This window comes from Rhamphochromis sp. 'chilingali' (assembly GCF_963969265.1).
Source record: "Rhamphochromis sp. 'chilingali' genome assembly, chromosome: 8".
In the NCBI taxonomy this organism is placed as follows: domain Eukaryota; kingdom Metazoa; phylum Chordata; class Actinopteri; order Cichliformes; family Cichlidae; genus Rhamphochromis; species Rhamphochromis sp. 'chilingali'.
This window is the reverse complement of record NC_137935.1, coordinates 2,840,174-2,855,028: the sequence shown is the minus strand read 5'-3', so window position 1 is coordinate 2,855,028 and position 14,855 is coordinate 2,840,174.

Sequence of the window (14,855 nt, the reverse complement as noted above, 5' to 3'; positions counted from 1 at the left end):
GACATCAGCCTAAAATAATCAGCTCACCTTTTGTTAAACATTTCTTCTCTCCCAAGTCAGCATTGGGGTCCAAACTGCAAACACACCGGCTGCTCAGCCTTGACATCTACTGTCTAATTCTAACACTTGCTTTGACTACAGATATATTCTTTGGATATTTTTACTTCTGTCTTTAGAGCCGTTGTTAAGCTAAAGGACCAAACATGAGTAGGAGTAACCTAGATTACATCTGCAAACTACTAAAGCAAAACCACAGTGTGGTTGTAGCTCAGGCAGTAGAGCAGGTCATCTGCTAACTGGAAGGTTGATGGTTTGATCTTTGGGTGCTCTCTCTGCATACCAAGTATACTAACCCCAAGTTGCTCTTTGACACATCCACTGGAGTATGAATGTGTTTGAATGTTAGATTGAACGCACTTAAATTTAAGTGCTTATGCAAATGAGGCACGTTGTTTAAAGTGCATAAAGGAATCGGTCCATTTACCATCTAGTACCTGAAGAAACATGTTAGATATTTGTACATGTAAGACTACTTCACTAAACATGTGATGTGTTGATTGAACAGTAGATCTTCTCTAGAACACACGATTTATCCTGAAAGGGGCTTGTATAGATGTTTGAACCCTCCTTTGTAACAGCTGGCTATATATTTTACACACGTCTATATTCACTTGTATCTGACTGCAAAGGCGCTTCATAAATTTAGAGTAGTTTTCCATGATTCACAGTTCAAAATAATGCATATTTGTCTGATACTAGGCCTAGGCTAGCCCAGCTTCTGTATGAAACGAGCTGCTTTTGCCACCCATCCTTTAAGACAGCCTCCTTTGATTGGCTGCCCATCGAGAAAACAGAAGGTTTGAACAGCAGGTGGGTGTGGCCTCTGTGCTCACAGCAAGCATGTGCCTGGGATTGTCATGTTAAGGAGAGCTCCTCCCTCTGTGGCACACAGAGCAAAGTGTAGTAAAAGAAACTGAAGCTGGACTTTAAAACGTAGCTTTTGGCACACAGGTAGCTATCCTGACTTCATTATTTTAAAGTTGAATGCAAACATCCACCACTGTGTAATAAGGAAGAGCATAAAAGGGCAACTTTAAATGTAGCACACAAATCGATGCTTACTGGAGCAAACAAGTTTAATCGAATTAAATATGAAACAAGGTCGAACATCTCACCATATTTTAACCCAAATCACTAACACAATAAAACTCAGATAAACAAAAACAGTTGGGGTTGGTGAAAAGACGTGTGAAGCACAGTGAGTGAAAGAGAGGATGTTTATCTGAAAGTGGGCTCTTTGGGGGGAACAGAGGACAACAGAGAGGGAGTGTTTGTGTGAGCATCAGTATCTCAGAGGCCCAGGTTGGCTCTGTTGGCTCTCAGAGAGACGGAGAGGTGAAAAGAGTAAGGACAAAGACAGAGACAAGCTTTGTTTAGTTTATCACTGACCCCCCCCCACACACACACACACACACACACACAACCTCTCACCCGAGCCGACTGTCCAAATGACAGTGGCACACATACACACACGCTTAGAAACCAGAGACAGGAGCAGACAAAGTTATAAAGCACACAAGCACTCACACAAGTACACAAGCATCTGAGTATGATGGACCATGTTGCCATGGTTTCCTCTTGCAAAGGCCACACACACACACGCTGAAAACATGCACAGGGTACCCTCTGTGCCTTCCTCTCCAGAATCCTCTCCCCAACCAGGCAGATGGTGGAAATGGTAATTATGGGAGCAATTAGCCATCCAGTATGATGTTATAATGTTGTAGACAAGCACAGCAGAGAGAAATGACTCCCTTTTTTCTCTCGTTTTCCATGAGAACAAAGTTAAAGTGTTTGATTTGAAATGCCAGAGATACCGGTCAAGCAGAGGAGTGGTTGAGAGGATGATGAAACCAAAGAGACAGAAAGTCGATTCGTCAGTAATCGGTCTGCGAACTACCGGTGAGACTGACTGAATGTGTCCTGAGAGAATAACCAGTAAAGATCTTGTTTCTGTGATGTTCTGCTGGTGTTTTACAGTTTTTCTCGATTGCTTAAACACTATAACCAGGCCTCTAAACTAAAATTTCAAAACCGTAACGCTATTGTTCAAAAAGCTCACCCATTTCCCTGAACTATAAACACTATTCCCTGCTTTGACACATGACTCAAATTTGGTGAACTGTTACTGCAAAACTCTACACACAAATCCCTACATTTTACAGTGCGTACACCATGTAGTCATTTAGAAAGCACTAGCATGCAATAATGTTAACTTAAGTCAGCATAGCTTGAGCTCAATTAGCACACAATTAACCAGGTGGAAACACTAGGAGTCAAAATTTAGCACACACCAATCAGAACCTGCGATGGATAGATAAAAGGGCCAAAGTCAGCTCATTCAGGTTTGAAACAATGGATCCAAAGAGATGCAAAGGAGAGTGATTGAGGATGATCATCTTTTTCGAGGCATAAATGCCATCAGCCTCTCCACAATTGACTGCATCCTCCGAAAGAATCAATTCCGGATGAAACAGGCATACCGAGTCCCTTTCGAACGAAACTCTGACAGAGTGAAAAACCAACGTGTGGAATATGTTCAGGTATGAGTTTTGATACTGTATAAAGTATTGTGTACCATCACAGCATGGCAGTTTATGCTGCCATTTCAGCACTCTTGAACTGTGGTTCAGGGTACCGATTGACTCTACTGTGTTATGTGTTTTGCAGAGGATCTTTGAGATTGAAGGACGGCCTCTTCCCCATGAAATAATCTTTGTGGATGAGGCAAGTTTTAACCTGACCAAAAGAAGGAAAAGGGGGAGGAACATAATTGGCCATCGGGCTATTGTAAATGTCCCTGGTCAGCGTGGGGGGAATGTCACTATGTGCGCAGCCATCAGCCAACGAGGGGTACTCCACCGCCATGCCGTACTAGGACCCTATAACACTATTCTTCTCCTTGCTTTTCTTGATGGTTTACAGTTTTTACCGAATGCCTAAACACTAACTGTGAATCCTGTAGCACAATTTCTAAAACTAGTCAGACTTATAGCAAAACCACTCACTGAGTGTGCAAAACTAAAAGCACAAAAACTGCTTTGCACTCAGTTTGCAATTTTGTAACACACACTTTGCAAGACTGTAGGCACAATTCACTGCACAACACTCAATTTCCAAATTTCCAACACACTCCTAGCAAAAGTATACACATGTATGGCTATCATTAACACTAATTTGCCAACTGTCTGGCACACTTTCACATGTGAAAACTTTCTTAGATAATTCGTTCACTTTGCAATCAGCCTAAGCACTATAATACAGGTAAGCTGTGTGTGCGGAGTACAATGGAGGGAGCAGAAAGAGTGAGAAGTAGAGGAGGCCGAGGAAGAGGACGTGGAGGTGAAGAAGTAGGATGAAGAGGACGACAAGGACAAGGAGGAGCAAGAGGAAGACGAGGAGGGGGCAGAGGAAGCATGTTCACTGCAGACCAAGTAACCCATAGAGTCATTATGGCGATTGCAAATAATCCTATACTTGGAAATAAACACTTGTGTTTGTTTTGATGTGTTTGACTAAACACCAGTACTTGAAGTTTGGATCCCTCTATGCTTATGGATCTATGACAGAAGTATGAGCTCAAACTGACATAGCCTACCTTGTGCACAGAGAAAGCAAAAGCCAGATGTGTTTTGTATTCATACCATCAGTGTGCAGTTGGCGCATTGTGTGCTTAGTAGATGATGGCTTGTGTGTACTGTTTGATACGGAAACACCATTTTTACGAAGGTGTGAAGAGTTAATCTAGCTGTGTTTGCTTTTGCAAGAGAACTACAATGTTTTGATGATTGGGTGACAGGTTTTCTTATTTGTGTGAAGAGTTTTGCAAAATTAGCCAATGGTTACAAAAAATGTGCTTAAGCAATCAGAAAAAACTGTAAGACAACATATGTTCCAGCTGCACTACAGGGAACCAGCACAGCCAGAGCAGCCTCACTACGTTGTTGTGTGGGATAACGTCAGCTTCCATCGCGCTGCTCTGGTTCGTGACTGGTTTACCAATAACCCAAGGTTTTCTAATATCTTTCTGCCTGCATACTCTCCCTTTCTAAACCCGATAGAGGAGTTATTTTCGGCATGGCGGTGGAAAGTGTATGACCGAGAACCTTATGTCCGTGTTCACCTCCTTCAGGCCATGGAAGAGGCCTGCCTAGACATATCAGTAGATGCATGCCAGGGGTGGATCAGGCATGCAAGAGGATTTTACCCCCACTGCCTGGCTGGGGCCAATATAGCCTGTGATGTGGATGAGATTCTCTGGCCTGACCCAGACCAAAGACAAGATGCTGAGGTGGGATAATGTTTCTGGTGTGTGTTGTACTGTATAGTACATGAATGACAATGTGCCACTGTACATACATTGGTTGCGTCTTTTGTGTTTATCATGTGACAGGGGTTTTGAAGGGGAGAACCATAAGCAACTTATTTGTTTTGGAACTATTGTTTTGAATTAATTGTACCAGTGTGCAAAACTCTGTTGTAGTGTGTGTGTTTTTGAGGGCTTGTGTTTGATGTCTGAGGGCAAAGTTTGGTTTTTCAGCAGGAGTGAATAGTTTTGGGTGTGGAGCTTCATTTTGACCTGGAAATAGGATGTTTGGGAAATTGAGTGAGATGTTATGGATTTGTGTTTACTGTTGTGAGGATATGAGGCGTAGTTTCAAGAAATGTGTTTTAGCAATCGAGAAAAACTGTAATCAACGACCGGAGAATCACTGCTTGTCTAGAATCTCCACCTTGGCCAGTGAGTGGACAAACGAATGCCGCTTCCATCCATTCGCAGGTCTCACTGCATTTTCTTTCATTAAGATCTGCACCTTTGCTTTGTTAGAGGCAAATAAATCAGAGGAATCGTTGTGCTGCAAATCAAAAGTATTTGCCTTGAAATTCAAGGACCAGAGCAGCAGTTGGTGAATCGTGTCTAAAGTGACGCTATAGAAGGTCTCAAGTCAAGATTAAAAACGTCCAAACATATCGTGTATGCTCAGAAACTACAGGAGCGGCGTTTCAGGGTGTTTTGGAAAAAAATTTAAAGATTTTTGTGAGTTGTGAGAAAATTATTTGCAAAGATGTTCCATTACAATAGATCCGCATCCATTTCTATACTAAAAGAAAGTTAATGTGATAATATATAACTACAAAAACCCTAAGATCAATATAATAACATATGTAGTGAAATGCACAAAAACACTGACAACATGAAAGATCTGAATGTGGCAGAGTTCACTTGTTGTGGCTTCTGGTTTGTTTTCTCTTCAAGAATTTTAAGCATTTTGTTTGCTGGTATATTCATTGGCACGTGTTCAATGTGAGAAGTCGTTTTTTTTTAAACATCTGTCTTTGTTGTTTAGAAAATGTTGTTGAACAAATATCCTCAAATGAAGATGAAGACATTGCAAAAATAGAAGAGATTTCAGGGAAGATAAAGACGAGAATCAGGACTGAAAGCAGGATTTTCCTGGCTCAGATGGGTGACAAGAGAAGTAAGCATGACTGGTCCGAGTGCACGTGTGAACTGATTTGATAGAGATCTCTGCACATCACAGTGATTTCTGACAGTTTGATAGATTAAAATAATACAAATCAACTGGAAAAGAAAAGCCTTCATGTAAACAGGGCTTTTGGTTCATAGTTAGCTGGTAGTTATGGCTCAGGTGACCCTGAACCATCTGTTAGTTCCACTGCAAGACACTCACCTCTTTTCAGTCTCTGTGTTTATACACCTCTCTGCATTTAAGCATGGGTTATTATTAATCTCTGGCTCTCTTCCACAGAGTCTCTTTCATCGTGTCTCCCTCCCCACACCCCAACCAGGCCTCAGGGAGGCCCCGCCCCTCCCTGAGGCCTGGTTCAGCTGGAGGTCTTTTTCCTGTTAAAAGGGAGTTTTTCCTTCCCACTGCCACCAAGTGCTTCCTCATAGGGCATCATCTGATTGTTGTGGTTTCTCTGTAATGTTGTTGTCATTTACTGCTATAAAAATAAAATTGAATTGAACTGAGATAATTCTAAGCAAGATCAAGGTAAGTAAGTAGTGCCTGAAATCATCCAGGCTTCAGTTCCTGGAGCTTTGTCAAATCTCCTGCTGTGGCATATTTATATGCAAGATGTCCTTTGGTGGAACAGCTTGACTCACTGGGTTATGTCCTTAGCAAGACAGGCTTGTCACTTCCGGCTTTCTCTGAAATGCAGGATTGGAATATTTTACTCCAAATGAAAAAATTAGTTATCATTTTAAAAAAAGCATTTTTGATATTTGGCCTGCATCGTACGCTGCCAACACCCCTTCACCCTTCTAACAAACTTAGACAAAGATGGACGTACAACTCCATAAAGGGTAGGCGTGTCCAGGCACCAGGTGTCATCTTGTAATATTTTTATTTACTGCAGTTTTGTGCAAGATTGTGCAAGTTGCCCCAATCAAAACGATCCAGGAAGCTTGCCTGCTGTGGTAACGTCATGCACAGCGAGAAGAATTCAGTGTCAAGAACAGCCCTCCAACTCAACCCTGGAGGCTGCCGGTTGCACGGAAGACCGAAGAAGCGGTGGATGGACGCAATCAACGAAGACATGCGCGCAGTGGATCTCACTGGGACCCCCAAGACTGATCCAAGTGGAGAAGACAGGGCCACACAGCGGATCCCGTTCTGGGAAGACGTTGAGAAACAGAAAGAGTTTTGTGCAAGATTGTTGCCACAGGTCTCAAGTCTTGCTTTTGATGTAATTTAGTGTAATTTAATTTAGTGAACTTATTTTAATCCTGCAACAAAAAGGATAACAGTTTGACAAAAGCAGCTTTCGTACGTGCTTGCTCATTGTGATTGACTGCGCTCAGATCTATTTCGGTAATCTTTTATCAGATAAAGGAGGGGCTCACGCACACTGATGTCTTAATTCATCGCTGCTCCTGAAGCATCCTCTGAGACCAGCACCGGAAGATGCTTCTCAACAGTTTCTGCATCTTTGAGCCAGATACCCAAGACTCTAATCCAGTTACAGCAGCAGTCAACCCGGACGGTCCTCCTCACTCTGTGGCTCAGAGGAAATGAAATCTTTCACCTGTCACTTGTGCGACCTCCTGTCAGACCGTACGAGGCAGCTCCCTGACGCGAGTGTGTATAAGTGACCGGGTGCATCCTTTAATCCCTGCTGGGGGACTTAGCCAAACCTGCTCTATGTTAATTGTGTCCTTTAATCAAACAGTTTGCCTCCTCACTGAGAGGCAGATGGTGTGAAACATCACCTCTGGTCTCCTGCCTCAGAGTGTGAACAGTAATACGGTGGTACGACAGTAGTGATGAGCAGGACATCCTGCAGGCAGATACAACAAATCTACTGAGAGTAGAAGAAGAATACTGAGACATAACGATTAAAACTGTTCTCGATGCTTTTAAGTGATATTCTGATTATTAAGGACATATTTTACCATAAACCGAGTACTATTTTTAGGAATTGAACCTTCAGCATCTTTGCCCAAGCCACAGGGACATCCTACTGAATCTTTTATATTCTTTGTATGTGCTTATTTACTGCATCTGCCATTTTACGTCATTCATTTGTTGTACATTCTGTACTTTCCTTGAGTCACTCTCTGCACTACAGTAAGGTAGATCAGATGGCCTTGACAAGAGAGTGCAGTGCTGTTATACAACTCAGAGGAATCAAGTGTGATTAGATGGCAAACACTCCACTGAAACCAACCGCTGCAGGGGTGCAGGGCATTTCCTCCAAGTGGGTTTTTTAGGAATGATTTGTAAGGTGGGGAATGAAAATAGCTTGTGTACAGTTTCTCCACAGCACTAAGAAAATCAGTGAAGCTACTTTTTTTCTCACTCACACTGAAACACAGCTCAGCTCTCAGCAGCTGCTGTGGTCTAATCATTCCTAAAGGGTGGCTCATTGTCTTTCTGCCAGAACAGTCGGCTGAGACAGTGAACTGCGCTTTGTACAGTGTGTTTTACTAATGACATAAACGAATAAATTATTCCTAATGATTCAGCCCCGCTGTCTCTGGAAGCAGCATCAGTAATCAGTGAGACTGCCACAGGTACCATGAAGCAGGCACATGAAAAAAATCCAAAAATAATTGGATTTCAGGGGAGAATTTTCACATTGCGCTGATTTACTTTCGTCACAGTGGTGGATACAGAACTTTGATGCTAACAGTGAGTGCTGCTGACGTCCCACTCCTTTCTGGAGATGAGAGTAACAGATAAAGCATTTATACTAAAACTCACATATAAGCCCCCCGTCTCTAAGAATCTCAGGCGTCGCTCAACAATAAAGAAATATTTACAGACGTCATTATCTGCTTTTCTTTCCAAAGAAGAAAATAAATGAAATCCAAAGCACAAACTCATAATTCAGTATGAGAATAGCCTGTCTTTCAGGAGTTGTGAACCTTTCTGATTTCCTATGTCATGAAGTCATCTCTTAAACAGCAGGCCGCATTTTTCAGCCGCAATGTCTGCCTCCGTTTACCCAGGAATGATTTGCTGCGTGCTTCATTAACATTTAATATGAGGCCACATGTCTGCAACCTGCATAAATACAGAAAACATTCCTGTCCCAGGGTGTCAGATGCTGCGGTTATAGCAGAGATGCACACAGTTGGTTCTTTAGTGCTCGGGGCTTGATACAACAGGAACGGCAATATTAGACAGCAACACATTATTGTACACATTTGGAGGTGTGATGGAGTACGCCACAGGCTTGACAACCCGGTTCGCTTTATTTGTGGGCAGGACTCAAGTTTTAGGTACACGACAGAAAAAAATGGTGAAAACAAAACAGAATTTTCAGGCCTAATTTTTGTGTTGTACCAGCGTGCAGGTGGAAACGAGGGCAAAGTATAGTTTGACCCACGAGAGAGAAATAGATGCTGTTTCCATTATTTTATTAATTTCCGTAACCATCCCTCACTGCGGTGAAATGAATGCATTATTTGGGGTTGTTTTTTAGCCTTTCAGGGGCTCATGCACGGCCACATATCAGACGTTTCCACTGATTCATGTTCCTACTACTGGAACCTGATCTGGCAATCTGCACCAAATGTTGTATCGTTGACATGACTCGCAAACTGAGCCTGTTTTAGTAACACAGGCTGAACTCTGACAATATGGAAACAAGACATTAAAACATGATGACGCTGATCATTAAGACTATGTACTCTTAGAGAATGAATTTAAACACTGCTCTAGTCTTGGTGAAAACTACAGTGGCACATGAAGAATTCTTTTCCCTTCTAATTTAACAGTATTCTGCTGCATTTTTCAAAGTAACTTTTACAAAGACATCCAAAGTAACTATTTGGGAGTTAAAGAGGGAGCGTTTGTCTGTGTCTGGGGTGGCTACTTTTCCATTACCTGCATTCAGGAAGAGCCCTCACATGAAGCTGCTCATCATCTTGTTAATTGAACTCAGGACCTGGGAGCATCTGACCAATCACAATCATGGATAAATGTACCAGCAGCAGAAGAGACTTATCAATATCACAGCGCTGTTATTAAGAGGTGGGAAATAATGATGGATTAAAATCAAGCATTTTATTCAAGTGACGTTTAAAAGACAGTTTTATTTTTATTATTCTCGCAGAGAACGTAGGCCTACTGATGATCATCAGGGAAACAAAAACTGTTGATACCACTGACAAACTCAAGGTCCACACACAAAGTTCTGAGGGATCTTCCAGGAGTGGTGACACTATTTTCTGGAGAACTGATTGGTCAGCAGTGATTTCAAACTTTAAAGCACACAGACACAGACATGGAAACGCTGGGGAAACAGAATCAAGGCAAGAAACTGAAACATATCACAAAAATGGAAACAGGAACCCAAAAACTCGACAACCACAGGAATATAAAACACCAGACCAAACTCTGAAATATTAAACAAGAACCCCCCCCAAAACAGCTGGAACCATTTTCAAACATTTTAACCTTCATTTAACCAGGAAACATGAAAATCTCTTGAGATTAAAAATCTCTTTTACTGAGAAGGACAGCAGTACCATCATAACATACTGTACAAATCCATACACCAAGCACAAATACAGTTAGAAGTGAGTCCTTCTACCTGTACACTCTGAGACCTGGCTGATAGATAATGTCGACACTACCCAACTGTCTTTTTGGACAGCTCTGCACAGACAGCTCTTTGCTTTAAGAGTTAATGACTGAATGTGTCAAATGCCTTGGCTAGGTCAGTAAAAATAGTTGCACTGTGTTGCTTGTTAGGAATCGATGAAATCATTTATCTCTTGCTCTTGTAGTTATACTGTAAATCTTCCTGAAGCCTGCTTTAAATCTTATTTACAGTCTGGAAGTATTTAAGGTGTTCACTAACAGGACTAAATCACTTAGAAATTATTGTTTAAAACTGATGGATCCCCACCTTTAAAGATGGGATGAGAACAAAAGCAGATGGTTGGAATTTCATTGGTATCCAAAGACAAAGATGAATAACTATTGGGGCACTAAAATCAGCAGCTAGTTTTAAAAAGAAAGGCTCCAAATTGAGTCACTCGGTTAAAACTAAATGAGTGGTCTTCCAGAGGATTATCAGATAACGCAGCTGAGGAGAGATAATAGGAAATATTTTTGAGTTTCCAACATTACAAAATCCTCATGTATTTAGATGTAAGATCTATTTAATTCTTCATACAATAAAATGCCCAGTCTCCACATTTAAAGAAAAATGTATCTAATGCTTCCAGATAATTTCTGAAACTCTGCTGCTGGCTGCTTTGGTTAGTTATTTTTTTACCATAAAAACTTTAATCTTTCTGACAACAACGACTCAATCCGGTGCTACTCCTTGTTCAAATCTGTGTCATAAAAAGTTGTGATCGATGATGTCAGTCGGCGTCTACTGTTTTGTATTCCAGGACAGGTGAGAGCTGTGAGCTCATTTGTAATGTTGGCTTTCTGTTTGGGAACGGCCATGCTGGCAGCTCTGAGGAGCACAGACCTGATGATAAATGATGACATTCAGTCGCGATGACTTATCATAAACATTTGAAGCCCTTTGAACAAACTACGAATCCTGTCATGTTTCTGATGAGGAACCCTCGCCTGTCAGCGTCCTTGAGCGAGACACTCATCACCCACTTGTTCCTTCATTACGAGTCTCTCAGGATGAAGACATCATCAGCTAAATACCGAAGTAATAATACTCCAAGGGCACATTGAAGGAAGTATAGGATGGTGCCCATTTATCTCATTTGAGTTCATCTGCACAGATTGCGCTAGCGAGCAAATTCTCATTTATTAATAAATTTCTCATTTGGTGCAGTGATTCAGTACAAGGCCTCTAGCAGATTCTTGCTTTTTATGACTTGTGTGTTTCTCTGGTGCATCTGCCACACAGATTATTGTTCAGCTGTGCTGCAGAAGGCGTTCTTCACCACAGTAACCTTCATTTGAGCCAGTAATGAAACTTGTATTTGCAGTTAATCAGGGTTGTATCTGGAAAGTTTTTGACTGAGCAGATTGGTAAATTCTCTACTTTGATTCAGGGCATTGAATTTAATCACAGCGGCAAGAGAACTGATATTCAGTTAATATTCCTGTGATCTTTAAACCCAGCAGCATCAAGGTTATCTCTTTGACTCGAAATCTTTTGTACAGCAGAATAACACGAGTCCCAGAGCCGCCACCTCTTCACAGGAGGTGACTGACATTTAAATCCTTGACCTTATTTAAGGTAAACCATCGCACGTGGTTTTGGTCACGTCTTCAAATATACTCTGTAACAGCTAATTGAGTATGTATAAGCATACATGAACAGATCACACACTGATTTCTGTCTTAATTTGTTCACTGAATACAACCATCTGCTTTTCACAAGGATGAAACATGCCTATATGGGTTCTTTAGTAATTTAGCACTGCACCTCTTTTCCTTATTCATGTCTTTTTATAGTGGTCTTCCTTGTAGATGCTTGGTTCTTGGATAATTCATGACTTTAACTCTATCAGGTTTGTCAAAAAAGTTCTTCAAAAAGCTGCAATAAAAAAAGAAACAGTCTCCCACCCCTGCTCAGCTTTACTCAGGAAAGAGATTGCTTTTTTAATTATTTAGACCACTGCCACCTATAATGAATGCTATGTATTAATGGAATGCTTTTGTGTTAGTTGCCTCCTCCATAACGCTTCCGTTGAGCAGACTATGCAAAGCAAAGATCTCTGAACTAAACTGAGTGGAGGCTGCCTGTGCAGTGCAGATAGCCTCAGCAGTCTGCTCTTATTCATACTTACAATGTGTAAAAGACGAGGTGTTTTGATTAGATTCTGTAGGACTTGAATTTCCTCACTCGTAAGGTGGAAGGCTCACAGAAAAATACAGCAGACAGTGTGAGACATGGATACAGCTTCCACATGTGAAATTAAAGCTAGCGCAGACGGCCGTGTGGAGTAAAGAACGGAGGACCCAAGTGCTGATGAACGGAAACATAGAACAGAACTTTTAGAAGTTATAACTGAAAGCAAGCCTAAACTGGGGAAAACTGAAAAGTAAACATGAAAAACCTTAAACATGGAAACCTGGCGAAAATACATCAATACAAGCATGAAACCTTGAAAACATGGCATGAACATAAGAGATGACCTGACAAAGGATGAATAAAAATTCACAGACTATATACAGACAGGAGGTGATCAGGGGAAGTGGAAACGCCCGGGGAAACAGCTGAAACGGGGGAAGCAAAACTAAACACACTGAACATGGAACACAAGACATTCAAATAAAACAGGAAACATGGAGCGAGGTAAAGTGGGACGCGTAAACTTGAGGGAGACAGAGAGGGAGCAAGAGAGATTGAAACTACAGCGGTCACGAAAAAGATGTGATGGGCTGAAGAAACATGGATGCAGATGACAGACAGAGGAGACATGTAAACAGAAAGGGGAGGCACCTGGACCAGACAACATGGAAACAAGTTATTCTTTGCTTTGGTTATATGTTTAGTTATTTTTAATACCAACTAATAGAAAACTAAAACATCCCAAACACAAAGAATTCACAAAAAATAACCTCTAAATGCTGGGTCACAGACCGAGCTCCCTGACGACCTTCTCACGGCGATACCTCAGACTTCCTGTCCTGCAGAAGTCTAATAGCCCTTATTCCTGACCTCTGTAAATAGTCTCCAGATTATTATATGGGTTCATGTCAAAATAACACATTAAGTCTGGTTTAGGCATTTTTGGTTACTCTAGTGTCCCAGTATCTCTGAGCATGCAGTTTCACAGTCAGGTCCGCTCCTCATGCTGCTTTCACCTTTAAGTGGTTAAAAAAATGATCGAAAGCTTGAACCTAGTGAGTGATGTCACAGTGGCTATGCCAAACATTTTCACTGTCTCTGATAAATATTATATATACTCGGATATTGGTCGGTAAGTATCCAGTTCAGCTCATCTTAAGTTGACTAGAAACAAAATGCTTCTATTTTGTGACACACGATCGTTTATTTTAGAGAAACAGCTTGTTGTGCAGGGTCGCCGGGCTAGACTCCAAACTATTTGTTTCCTCATTTGGTCACAGAAAGTATAGAAATGAAATAGCTAGCAGTTAGTGCATACAGATTCAATGTCAGACGTCTTCATTGTGTTCACCAATCCAGGCCAAGGTGTGCTTCTGTTTGCCTCAGCACTCTTCTTTTACTCTTTCATGGTTTGGGCAGCATTGGGCAGTGCCTGGAACGTGCTGTGGCACAACAGTATAATTTTGAAACAGTGCGTTAAGAGGTGACAAGCTATTTCCACAACTGACTTTTCACAAGCGAAGCATCCCAGTCGCATTGGTTGGGCACAGATAGAGATCCCAATACATGCTTATCCTGCCAGGACATGAAACACTGGACTGTGCACGAGCACAGTACACAGTGATCGCACTAGTTGAGTGAACCAGACGCTGGTGGTGCCCGGTGTTCTGGCCGAGTGTGAGCACGCCCTAAAGAATCAGAGCATGTTGGCATGACGTGTCAGTGAAGGTTACTAAAGTGAATGGTGTGTAATGGTGTGAGATGCACTGAGTTAAAGTTAAATCGACATGCATGCCTGCAGATGTCAGGAGGCTCTAACAGTAATCATGTCTTTCACACTTGACGACTGAAGGCTTGAAAAGAACGAACAAGCAAAAAGTGCAGCCGATTCTGCTGTGATCACAGAAACGAACACATCATTGTCCAGAAACTTACCAACTGCGCGCTAATTATCGGGCCATTTTTTGCACAATCAGCTTCCATCACCTCAAGCCAACCATTATATTTCCTGTCAGATTGTACTTGAGGAAAGACAGTCAAACTGTAATTATGTACATAATGCATATTCACAGATAGTCGCATGAGTTAACACTGCCCGGCTGAGCGAGAGGCAGCTTTGATCAGTGAAGCTGATGACCAGCTCACACAACTAATCTATGTGTTTCCCAGACTGCTGCTGTCAATGGATAAATGCTCCCGGGGGCTGTCTGGACTGTAAACAACACTTTAATAGTACAATCAATCTTTAATACCACAATCGCCTCTTTAATAAATAACTTTGCAATGAAACAGCGGCTTGAGATCCAGCAGGTGGCCTGACCTGCAGGTAGCGATGCATGTAAGGTAAAAAGGAGAAATGAAGGAGGAGATCGAAGAAGAAAACACGCGGGGAGAAAACACATGAGAGGAATGGGAAGAAAAGGCAAAGAAAAACCTCAGAAAGAAGTAAAAGTAATGAATAGAAACAGAGTGAGCGAGAGAGACGATGCAAATGAGTAACAGAAAAGAGAGCTTAAAGGAAGAGGAAATTAAGCCTCATA